Here is a 13,341-nt window from a genome sequence, read left to right as displayed (position 1 = left end):
CTGTGGAAAAATATCATATGTAGATTTGACATTCCTCATAAATTAGTCTCTGATAATGGAAGGCAATTTCAAGGAGATAGAATTTTAGCTTGGTGCAAAAGTTATTGTATTATTCAGGCCTTCACCTCTATAGCTTATTCGCAAAGTAATGATCAAGCAGAAGTAACCAATAGAGAAATTATAAGGGATTTAAAAACCAAACTGGATCATGTCGGAGGTAGCTGGGTAGATGAATTACCCAGCGTTCTTTGGGCATATCGTACTACACCTCGAGAAGCTACAGGAATCACTCCCTTCCAATTAGTTTATGGGGGAGAAGCAATAATTCCCATTGAGGTGGGAGTAGAATCTGACAGAAGGCAATTATATGATGCAGACAATGAGGGTCGTTGACTCATGGAGCTGGACTTGATAGAGGAAATTAGAGATAAAGCTGCTACTCATCTCGTATCATACCGACAACGAATGAGGCAAAATTATAACAAAAGGATCGTCCCTAGATTTTTCCAAGTAGGAGATTTAGTATGAAAGCGTATTAAACTTGTTGGGGATGTCAGTAAGTTGGCACCGCGGTGGGGAGGACCCTACAAAGTGGTGGAAAAGCTCGCATCAGGTTCATATTATCTCCAAGATACTGAAGGAAGAATTTTGGAACGTCCATGGAGTGCAAATCATTTACAACCTTACCGGACCTGACAAGATCATGCCACTCAAGAATATGTCAGAAGGAACAAATTATAATTATCTGAAGTAAGTTCCCGGTGAGATGAAGACAAGTATTCTTGCAGTTTATGTACTCCATTTCTTTCAATAAATGCAATGTCAGACAAATATCACCACAGAAATAAATATGGTTCATACAGATTGAAAAGTATTGGCAGAACTTTCATAATCTATTTTCGAGCAATCAACGGTGGAGAATCCTAAAGACCTATTCAGCTCCCTTAAGAAAAATTTAGAAATTTTAAAACCATCACAAGGTCAGTACAAACATCATAATTTGGCATAAGAACATAGTCGATCGAGAAATCTCATGAAGTAACTCGGACGGGTCTTCATGGGACGAACCGGAGACTTTAAATTATCACAAAAAATAGTCGATCAGGAAATCTCATGAAGTAACTCAGACGGGTCTTCATGGGAGGAACCGGAGACTCTAAACCATCACGAAACATAGTCGATCGGGAAATCTCATGAAGTAACTCGGACGGGTCTTCATGGGAGGAACCGGAGACTCTAAACCATCACAGAACATAGTCGATCGGAAAATCTTATGAAGTAACTCGGAAGGGTCTTCATGGGAGGAACCGGAGACTCTAAACCATCACGGAACATAGTCGATCGGGAAATCTCATGAAGTAACCCGGACGGGTCTTCATGGGAGGAACCGGAGACTCTAAACTATCAGAGAGCATAGTCGATCGGGAAATCTCATGAAGTAACTCGGACAGGTCTTCATGGGAGGAACCGGAGACTTTAAATTATCACAGAAAATAGTCGATCGGGAAATCTCATGAAGTAACTCGGACAGGTCTTCATGGGAGAAACCGGAGACTCTAAACCATCACGGAACATAGTCGATCGGGAAATCTCATGAAGTAACTCGGACGGATCTTCATGGGAGGAACCGAAGACCCTAAACCATCACAGAACATAGTCGATCGGGAAATCTCATGAAGTAACTCGGAAGGGTCTTCATGGGAGGAACCGGAGACTCTAAACCATCACGGAACATAGTCGATCGGGAAATCTCATGAAGTAACCCGGACGGGTCTTCATGGGAGGAACCGGAGACTCTAAACTATCAGAGAGCATAGTCGATCGAGAAATCTCATGAAGTAACTCGGACGAGTCTTCATGGGAGGAACCGGAGACTCTAAACCATCATAGAACATAGTCGATCAGGATATCTCATGAAGTAACTCGGACGGGTCTTCATGGGAGGAACCGGAGACTCTAAACCATCACGAAACATAGTTGATCGAGAAATCTCATGGAGTAACCTAGGCGGGTCTTCATGGGAGGAACCAGAGACTCTAAACTATCAGAGAGCATAGTCGATCGAGAAATCTCATGAAGTAACTCGGACGGGTCTTCATGGGAGGAACCGAAGACTCTAAACCATCACAGAACATAGTCGATCGAGAAATCTCATGAAGTAACTCGGACGGGTCTTCATGGGAGGAATCGGAGACTCTAAACCATCACAAAACATAGTCGATCGGGAAATCTCATGAAGTAACTCGGACGGGTCTTCATGGGAGGAACCGGAGACTCTAAACCATCACAGAACATAGTCGATCGGGAAATCTCATGAAGTAACTCGGACGGGTCTTCATAGGAGGAACCGGAGACTCTAAACCATCACAGAACATAGTCGATCGGGAAATCTCATGAAGTAACTCGGACGGATCTTCATGGGAGGAACCAGAGACTCTAAACCATCACAGAACATAGTCGATCGGGAAATCTTATGAGGTAACTCGGATAGGTCTTCATGGGAGGAACCGGAGACTTTAAACTATCACGGAACTTAGTCTTCATGGGCATAGTAAATGCAAGGTTACATGAATTTATTCACAAAATCGGTTGACATTTTCCACTGGATCAGAAGCCAGGGTTCACGAAGGATTTTATGCATATGACACATTTTCTATCTGGAAGCCTATTCACATGGAAATCTTTATTCAGAATCGCTTGGAGTATTATACATAGCTCGGAACTCAGGAGTCTTATACAATTTCTTATCTAAAATCATTCAGGATTATTCATCTTTTTGAAATATGGAGCACACTAGATATTATCTGCAAAAAGATTCATTAAGACAAGATTTAACTTCAAGAGGTAAGTAAGGAATTCTTAAATAAAATTTCTACTCAATACTCGGAAGCATTTCAAAAGAGGCATTCTCAAACTAGCACAAGGGAGAAACAGGTAAGTATCAAAAATTTCCTATATATCGCAATCCCTTAATTACCAAGTTTTTGGTTATAGTTCTTTCCATTACCAGTTTTTCCATTACAAGTCTTTTTATGGACAATCTTTTTAGATACATAGACATGATTAATTAAAAGGACTTTTTAAATCTGCGAGCAGTTTTTCGTTAAGTCTGCGATGACTTATGAAAGAGGAGGGAGGTTCCTTGGGTAGATAGTCACCCTCTCTCAATTGTCGAAGACCTCCCGATACAGAATGATTTAGAGCACCCACTATCCGACACACAAATTCTTGGGCAAACGCCGAAGATTTTAGATAAGCCAGACGCCATTCTTCTCATCGACTCTTCTCTTGCTCCTTATAGCTTTGAAAATCAGCTTGTAGTTTAGTGTTTTGATCTTTTAAAGCATCCTATTCCGATTTAAGCTGTTCCAATTCCTTCTGGAGCAGTGACAACTCAACATCTTGAGCTTTCCTTTGCTCTTGTTCCTGTAGGATAGTGAAATCATGAGAGGCTAGGTCTTGAGCTTGTTCAGAAAGACAGGCATTATGAAGCTTCTCTACTTTCTCTAAAATAAGACTTTTATGAGAAGCATCTAAGAGAGCTTTCTCCTTTAAAGTGATTTCCAATCGGAGACCAGAGTGCAATCGATCCACCTGTAATTCCAGAGTTCTCCTTGTAAGCTCTTTGTCTTTCAGTAATTGTTGTGATTCCTCTAATTCCTATCTCAATGCCCCTAATTATTGATCTTGCAAAATCACTTTCTCTTGTAACTGAGTCAGGTTATTATTAGAAGGGGATGAAGTAGCTTTTAATGTCTCTAGTTGAGCTTTTAACTTATTGTTCTCTTGGTCCCGAGCCACAAGTAGCTGGTCGATTTGCAGACTCGAGGCAAGGAACTAAACAGAATAAGGATACAGTTAAAGATAAGGATACGAAGTTGACAACATATAACCAAGGATACTTACAGCTACTGCCTGACGTCTATGGTGGTCGGCTCAATGTGAAAGACTAAAGCCCCTTAGTTGTTCCTGGCCCTGTAACCAAGATTCGGCCAATAGGCCTTGTAGTTGTAAAGAACCATAGCTAAGTGGATCAGAGGACTGTCCTAATTGAGAGGGCAGACCCATAGCCTGTTTAAATAAAGGTCGGGGAATGGAGGAAAAAGGAGGTAGGGAAGAAGGAGATGCAATGGATGGAAAAGAAATAGTAGAAACAAAAGAAGCAGAAGAAGAACTAGATGGAATAGAGGGTGACAATGCAAGGGATGCTGACTCAGTCGTGGAAGCGCGAATAGCTGAGGGCCTAGCACTGGGAGAAGATCTCCGGCAAGGTGTCCGTTTTGCCCGGGGCCCAGAAGCCAAAGGAGGCAAGGCCAATGTAAGAGGTGCAGAAGACACAGAAGGGATAATGGCCATCTTAGAAGCAGAAGCAGAAGCAGAAGGAGCTGAAATAATAGCACCAGAAGAGGGGATGAGCAGACCAGGTCTCATCATCCTAAGAGAAGTATTAGAGATAATGTGGGTAGGGGTTATCGGTGCCTTACCTCTCTCAAGAGAAATGGGTGCCGGAACAAGAGGAGCTTGCACAAAAGTACCAAAGAAATCGCTAAAAGGGGCATCCTCAGTAAGCTTTGGCTTTTTGACTAAGGCAATGAAAGGCTCTTCTTCTTCCTCTTCCATGGCTGCGACGGCCTCTGCCCATTGTTCTTCTTCGGATAGCAAGCCCCAGGTGGAGGAATTAAGATTAGCCCGGCGAGCTTGCAACCATTCTTCTCCAAGATTATTAACAAAGGACTTAGTCATAGCAGGATTCTTGTACATAAAAGCTGGAAGAAGAGCATCAGCTGAAACACAGGAATTAAACACCATTATAAAAGAGATATACTAATCAGTAAATGCGGAGTGAAATGTTTATACATACCAAAAGAGTCATCCAAGGGAGTATCAATATTGCCTATCCCAAAAGGAAATATTAAACCCTCCACAATTAGATGCGGCAAGATGAACTTTGCTCCCTTCAGTTTAGATAAGGCAAAGGTAATAGAGGGATCGTTAAGGAGATTATGGGTGCCAGCAAGCGGAGGTAGATCATATATCCATTGAATGGGAAACAGAGGAGGAGAAGGGAGACGCATATAGAAAAATTTGTGATACCATTCCTCCTGAGGAGGAATTCGGTTGAACAAAATAGCCTTGGGACAAGATTGGAATTTGAAAACACCAAGATCTACTCGACGAGGAATAAAGAAGTGATGAAAAAGACGAGAAGATAAGAGAAAATCTAACAGTTTAGATACCCCAACAAAACCCATAAGGATAGAAAAGGATTGAGGGACAAACTGATTGAGTGAAATATTAAAATAGAGGCTAACGTTAGAGAAAAAAGGGTGAAGAGGAAATCGAAAACCTTGTAGGACTTGATCTCAGAAGATAGTTATACACCCTAAAGGAGGAAGATGTGGACTATCCTGAGGAGCTGGACGGGTTATATAAACAGGGAAACCATAGGTCACCTTTAAATCCACTTTCTCTGTCTCTATAAGGTCGGAAACACACGAGAGAAACCACGTCGGAGGGGAAGTTGCCATAGTGAAGCAATAGAAGGAAGAGGAATCAAGGGAGATGAAGAGAGAAGTGGGAAAGTGGAAGAGAACTTCTTAAAACCTTTGTTTTCCTTTCAGTCCTGTGCTAAAACCCCCAAATAGAGATAACAGAAGAAAACAAGAAAAGAAAAAGCACTCGGAATTCCCATCATCATAAATGGGTGATAACATTAAAGGATAAAATCAAACTCTAACAGAGGGGAATGAATCCAAAGAACGAGAACTGAAGTTAAGTAATTTTCCTCGAAAAATGTGTAAAGTTTCCCTAGATGCAATTCTTAAGAAAGTTTGACGGATATAAAGAAAAATTGGTACAAGTTATTAGTTAATAGATAGGACTTGGTTAAAGGATACCAGACGAGATTCATAAATATGAATTGGGCGATCATAATAGATCGGTCGAGATAAACGTCATTCAAATATATCGACCAAAGGCTTATCGTGATAAGTCAAATAGCATACACTATGATAAAACCATATGAAATTTGGTTAAAAACATAAAATGACATACGTAGATGCGAGTGTAAATCGATCAAGTGAAACAAATCGACCGGTATTGAGAATATCGCAATAAAACTGTACTAGATCGAACGAGACACAATTAATCTATAGAATATCGCCTGGTCAGGATTGATATATACCGCCCGGTCAGGAAGAAACAGTCTAAATAGATAAACATAATAATATGTTGGGTGAGGTTTTATAAGGACCAGCCAAGTGACATTTAACATATTTAAACAAAACAGACGATCGTCATAAGGAAGAGTAGATTTAACAATAAAAAGGGATAATCAACTTTACATGAGTTTGCTAGATTGTCAGCACAAAGTTCTGGTCCCCCTTTACAAGGATTCGAATTTAAGTAAGAAAAGAAAGTCATACTAAGGTCAGCTGAGGGAATAGATCAGGAGGCTTGTCCTCAATGAGTTTGCGACGATTTAGGAAATTGGGAGGAGGATCGCGAGATAAGTAGTTTTCCTCTCACAATTGTTGAATCGTCCCTTTAGCTCCCGCAGTAAAGGCTGATAAGATGGACTTCACGATCGGCCTATTGAATTCAGGAGATTCAATCATGGCGGTGGCCCGTTCCTTGTAACGAATATCTTCGTTCACCTTGTAGACCACCAGATCCATTTGGGAAGTCTTCAGTTCGTTCTCTTTGACAGAAACCTCGATTTTAACTGAATTAAGGGAGGTGTTCAAGGAAGTTATTTCATCTTCCTTCAGCTGCAGGGCTTTGAGTTTTTCAGCCAATTCTGCTTCATAATCAGCCTTTAGTTCGCCATTTTGGAAGTTAATTCTTGGTTAAGATCCGTAGTTGATTTGAATTGTGCTTGAAGACTTTCAATCTGAGCTTCAAGTTGTTTCTTGGCAGCAGTGGAAAGTGCGGCAGAAGATAACTCAATGACCTGTTGCCTCAGCTTGTCATTCTCTGATCTCAGCTTCTTGTTCTCGTTGTATAAATTATGCATCAGCCGAGATAAGCCCATGTTTTCTATCCATCGCTAGAAATATAATAAAGGGTCATGAGATAATCGTTAAAAAATAGAAAGTAGGCGCTATTAGACATACCTGATTCTCATTATGGGAGAAACAAAATCAGACTTGTGTCTAGTCAGTCGTCTACACCTCCTTTGACTAGACTTGAAGGGAAGGCTAGTGATATGGGTTAGGTTTCATGGATCCCCGATAAGGAGGGAAAAGGGGGATAACTAAGTAGAGAAGAAGGACAATATCGGCCGGGATATGCCTCTAAGGAGGTAGACCCATATTGATCAGCATATACCTCAAATGAGGTAGGCTAATATCGATCGGGATATACCTCAAAGGAAGCAGGACAATATCGGCCGGGATATACATCCGAGTGAGTAGATTAGTGTCGACCAGGATATACCTTAAAGGAGGTAGGCCAAATTTGGTCGGGACATACCTTCAGGAAGGAAGGTCGATATCGGCCGAGATATGTCTCCAAGGAGGAAGACCCATATCGATTAGCATATGCCTCAAAAGAGGTAGGTCGATATCGGCCGAAATATGCCTCCAAGGAGGAAGACCCATATCAATTAGCATATGCCTCAGAGGGAGTAGACCAATATCGGTCGGGATATGCCTCAAAAGAGGAAGTCCAATATCAGCCGAGATATACTTCCGAGGGAGTAGATCAATGTCGACCGAAACATACCTTTAAGAAGGAAGGCCAATATCGACCGGGATATACTTCCGAATGAGTAGACTAGTATCGACCGAGACATGCCTTCAAGAAGGAAGGTCAATATAGGCTGGGTTGACTAATACCTTGAAAATATATTTGATAAAATATAGCCCAATGCTAGCTAGAATAATAAATAAAGGAGCTCAGACGGGTACTGCCCTAGGAGCCTCATGAGAGGTAATAATAATTGATCAAACCTAGCTAGGCCCAATTCCGACTGATACAAGGAACATTGGTACATTAAGCTATCTATGATATAGCAAAAATAGGAGGGGCAAGTAAGAATGATATAAACACTTTAAAGGACCTGTGAAACAGGATAGAAGTAAATATTTTAAATAAAATAGTTAATGAAGATATTTGCAGTACATGATTGTATAACAGGTGTTATATACTTTGGCGGGAAATGTGTTTTTAGACTATTTTGCAGGTACTAGACGACAAAGAAGGTACATCTGGGGTACAAAAAAGATTCCTTAAAAGTCATTTACCACAAGTACGCAGCTTACGTCATCTCATAACAAACTCTAACAAATCGGGGTCCGCTTCATGACTACGGAGGTTATATGAAGTGGTATAAAAAGAGGAATCCTCTCCGTTGGCTAGGTAAGTTCATATCATTGCGCACGTTCATAGCGCCTAATTTTTCTACTGTTCATCTTCTTCCTTTTGCTTCCACACCAAGAGATATCACTGACTTGAGCGTCGGAGGGCCTAGCCAGGGATTCCCACCCCGGTCATAGGTCACTGACGGTAGTGTTGGTTGGTCTCTTGTGCGCAGGAAACCTTGGGAGCTCCGAATCTGGGTGTTCTTCGATCGGATTTCTTCATCGCCATTGGTATCTTGCATCGAGAAGACACTCTTGTGGTTTCATCTTCTTGGATCCGCTTTGGGTTTCTCGGATCTGCATTCCATAGGTATTATTCTCCATCAGCAGTAGGTTTTTTCTCCCGGCTCTCCGTTTTGTCCAGCTTCTCAGACAGGATCAGTATCCATGTGATATGCTTACATATGTTGAGTTATATACCTATTGCATATGGTTTGACACTGGCTTATCTATCGGTAGTATGTATATACCTCACATGATACTCTTGTACTTATGAGTAGTACTATTATAGATTCTCACTACCCCTGACTTTCTATTACTAGCTTAGTATATGGATTCAGGTATGAATATTTATTATAATTACATTATAGTTCATGTTACTTTTCCCCATGAGACTGTATACCTTTGGCTCTCTAGATATATATTATGCTCATGCACTATCTGTCTATTACCCACTGAGTCCTAGCACTCACCACCCTTTGAAATGGTTTTCTTTTACCAGGGAACAGGTAGATGATACCATCACACTTGGAGGATCCTGACTACCAGTCTCATGTCACATTTGAGAACAGTTTTCTAGTTTTGTTTACTGCTTTATTTATGCTTTGAATTTGTGAATTTGGTATTGTAATAACTCAACGAGGACTTGGAGTTTAGCTTTATGGTTTCTTGTATTTGGTTTGATGTTGTAGTGTCAAGTCGAGCCGGCTCGTAGTTAGTTATTTTGTGATTTTTCGTTCGTTATTTTGTGACTTTCGCTGTGTTTTGTTTCAGCCGTGTGGATTGTTTATCAACTGCATGGTTGTGTTTACTTTTAGCCATGTGGGCTGCTTATAAACTATGTGGTTGTATTTATGTCTAGCCGTGTGGGTTGTTGATAACTTATGAGCAGCCTTGTGGCATTGTATACATGTTTCATTTGTCACTGTTATAGGGGAGGTGCTGTCTGATTTTTATTGGACAACCATACTTGTAGGATGACTCGCTGAATGACATAAGCACGAGCAGAGTAGAATAGTGAATTTGCCTAGTAGAGGATTGTTCTCATCGGCTCAGATGTTGAGGTCTTTTTATAATCTAGGTTCGGTCAATCAAAAAGCCTTTCAGTCGACTGATCAGTTCGGTCAACCAAACACTCAATTGGTCAACTAAATACTGCGATTTCCTTCAGTGACAAATCTAATCTTCATGTAATTAATTCCATTAAAGGTTCAGTCGACTGATAACGCTATTCGATCGACCAATCCCTCAAACTACATTCTTTGCTGGGATCCGAATCTACTTCGTCATCAATGCTAATTAATGTTCGGTCGATCAATCATTAGGTTTGGTTGACCGATCCCCTTGTATTCCAAATGTGTTCTGCTAGATCACTCTGTGCATGTCAGCTTGGTTCAATCAACTGATCCCTTGGTTTAGTCGACCGATCCACCTGGATCCTACAAAATAGAGTTTGTTCAAATATTCCTGTAAAACAAAGTTAGCACAGTATAGTATGATGCATGAGTAGCAATTGACAGTAGAACTATCTTGATCTCACTTGGAAATCTTTCCAGTTTCTTCAGTTAGATCAACGACCTAAGCTTATTCCTTTTTGGAACACGACCTCACCGTCACTCCTCCAGTTGCTTACCTCAACCTACCTACAAAATATTGATCCTCCGGATTTGTTTGGACTTTCTCTGCTTAGTGTTTGATCGCCTGATCCACTAAGACTTTTCCTACAATACTAAATTAGCTAGCAACAATAATAGTAATGCAAACACTATGGTTAAACTAAACTTAGATTTACCCAGATTCACTGGCCTAGTCGACTGTGTGACCTTGCTTGGAGTTCACTCCTCTTAGAATTCTCGTTACCTAAGGTTGCCTCCCCCTAAGATTTTTTCCATCTAGCTTCACTCGCCAGAACCTAGAGTTACCTCCCTTTAGGGTTTTCTCCACCTGGCTTCACTTGCCAAGACTCAACATTGGATCGACCCACTAGGGATTCATTATTGGGTCCTCAAGATCTACCAAATGCTTCTACCTGGCTTCCACGATCTATCGAGATTTCTCTTGCCTAGTCGTAACTTAGACTTCCCTTGTCTAACCATAGTTAGGACTAGTCACTTGGTTAACTTCTCACCCTTGCCTAGCCGCGACTAGGACTTCCCTTGATGAAGCTCTATTAAAACATATTTGTCATATATTCAAACCTTGGAGATCAATTACACCAACACTATGATTGGGTGAGAAAATAAATATTGACGTAACCTCCGAGCAGCTAGGACCATTCCGTATGCTTACTTCTCTAGTATAGTATAACAACACTCGGCTCCTTTCATTAAATGATTTAAAAAGTACACAGACTATTATTCCTTTCCCTCTTGCCTCACCAATACTGACCCGACTATGTTGTCATTAGCTAACAAATACATCCACAAAGTTTCGCCCGTTATTGGCTTTGCAAGTATAGGCAAGGCGGACAAGTAATTCTTTAGCTCCTCAAAGGCTTTATCGCAGTCGCCATTAGAATTTGGTCTCCCGACGGAGTATCTTGAAAAAAAAGGCAAGCTTCGATTGGCCGACTGGGAGATGAAGTGAGAAAGGGCAATAATCCGACCGATCAGACTTTATGCTTCCGAGCTATGTCTTGAAGTGCCCGCACCTTACTCGGATTAGCTTCTATCCCCCTCTCGGTCACAATATATCATAGGAATTTTTCGCTCTTGGCCTCAAACAAGCACTTACTAAGATTGAGATTTAGTTCATAATACCTTAAAGTATGGAAGGTTTCCTCCATGTCGGCACACAGGTTGGATACTTGGAGGGACTTAATAAGGATGGCATCCACGTACACTTTCATATTCCACCCGATCTGCTTCCGGAATACTTTGGTCATGAGTCATTAGTATGTAGCCCATGTATTCTTCAGTTCAAATGGCATAATATTATAGTAATAAGTGTCCTTAGTAGTTATAAAACTGACCTTCTCTTGGTCTTCCTTAGCGAGTATGACTTGATGATATCCTTAATACAAGTCCAGCATACATATAAATTCACACCCAGAGGTGGAGTCCACCATTTGGTTGATACGAGACAATGGATAATAATTTTTTGGGCAGGCCTTGTTAAGATCTTGGAAGTCGATTCAAACCCTCGAGTTATTTTTGTGGCTTAAACACCAGGACAATATTAGCCAACCAGCTTGGGAATTAGACTTCACGAATGTAGCATGCCTCTAGTAATTTGTCCACCTCTTCTTTAATTATCTTATTATGATAGGCCCCAAAATCTCACTTTTTTTACTTGACTAGCTTAGCATCTGGGTAGACATAAAGTACAAACTCCATGACCGTTGGTGATACCCCGGTCACTTCCTCGGGAGTCCAAGCGAAAATATCGTTGTTACGTGTAAGACATGAAACAAGCTCTTTTTTTAAGTTCTTGAGGTAAGTCGGCTACCACTTGCGTAATAGATTCCAACTGGCTTGGTCGAATCTAGACTTCCTCTTTCTCTTCATAAACTAGGGTGGGTGGTACTTCTTGAATAGTATTAACCTCCATTCGTTGGCTTTTTCGAGCAGCATTAGCCTCTGTCTTGACAATTTCTACATATCACTTGCGTGCCACTAGTCTCCCTTGACTTCACCCACCGGGTCATCCACAGAGAATTTCACCTTCTGGCAGAAGGTCGAGATGACCGCCTGAAATTCATTTAAAGCTGGCCGGCTCAAAATGACATTGTATGTCGAAGGCACGTCCACAACTATGAAAGTTGATCAACATGTCCTCATTAGGGGCTCCTCCTCTAAGGATATGACCAACTTTATTTAACCGAGTGGATGGACCTCATTGCCTATGATCCCAAACAAAGGAGTGGTCATGGGTTGGAGCTCGCTCGAGTCTATTTACATTTGTTTAAATGCTTGTTTGAAGATGATATTGACCGAACTGCCTATGTTAACAAAAGTATGATAAATATTATAGTTAGCTATAACAACCTTGATTATTAAAGCATCATTATGGGGGGCTTCCACCCACTCTAGTTCTTTAGGCCCGAAGTTGATTTCGGGCCCGACCGCCCGCTATTTGGTATTTTTACAAAGAAATAAAACTAGTATGATGCGGAAATTAAATACTAGTATACCTTTTTCTTTTACAAACAAAGACCTCTAAGTCTTCTACCGTATTCCTCTTCTAACCTCGGACGTTGTGTGGGCAACGACCTTCCGAGATGAGAACCACCAAGCACCTTCTTCTTCCTTGCAAGTTTCGGCCATCAAAACTTCTCCTAGGATGAAGAGGTTCGGCCACCACCACCATGCTCCAAGGGATGCTAGAAACAAAGCTTTCTTTCTCTCCTTCTTCTTCTTCTTCTCTAAACTTGATCTGGCCACCATATGAATCTCCACAAGAAGGATGAGGTTCGGCCATCAAAGAGAAGAGAGGAGGAGAGGATGGCCGGCCACACCAAGGAAGAAAAAGAGGGAGAAAAATAGAATAGAGGTCTTGTCCTGAAGGCACCTCTACCCCCTCTTTTATAATCCTTGGTCTTGGCAAATAAGGAAATTTTAATAAAAACTTCCTTAATTCCTTTGCCATGAAAAATAAATTTAATTGATATAAAATCAATTTCTCTTTTATTAATCAACATGGTCGACCACAATAATCTAAGCAAAGGAAATTTAATTCAATCAAGAATTAAAACCTTCCTAATTTGTTTCCGGAAATTTTAAAATAAAATTTCTCTAATAATTTTTTTTATCCCTTCATG

This window comes from Zingiber officinale, chromosome 4A (assembly GCF_018446385.1).
Source record: "Zingiber officinale cultivar Zhangliang chromosome 4A, Zo_v1.1, whole genome shotgun sequence".
Taxonomy (NCBI): domain Eukaryota; kingdom Viridiplantae; phylum Streptophyta; class Magnoliopsida; order Zingiberales; family Zingiberaceae; genus Zingiber; species Zingiber officinale.
This window is presented reverse-complemented; position numbering follows the sequence as displayed.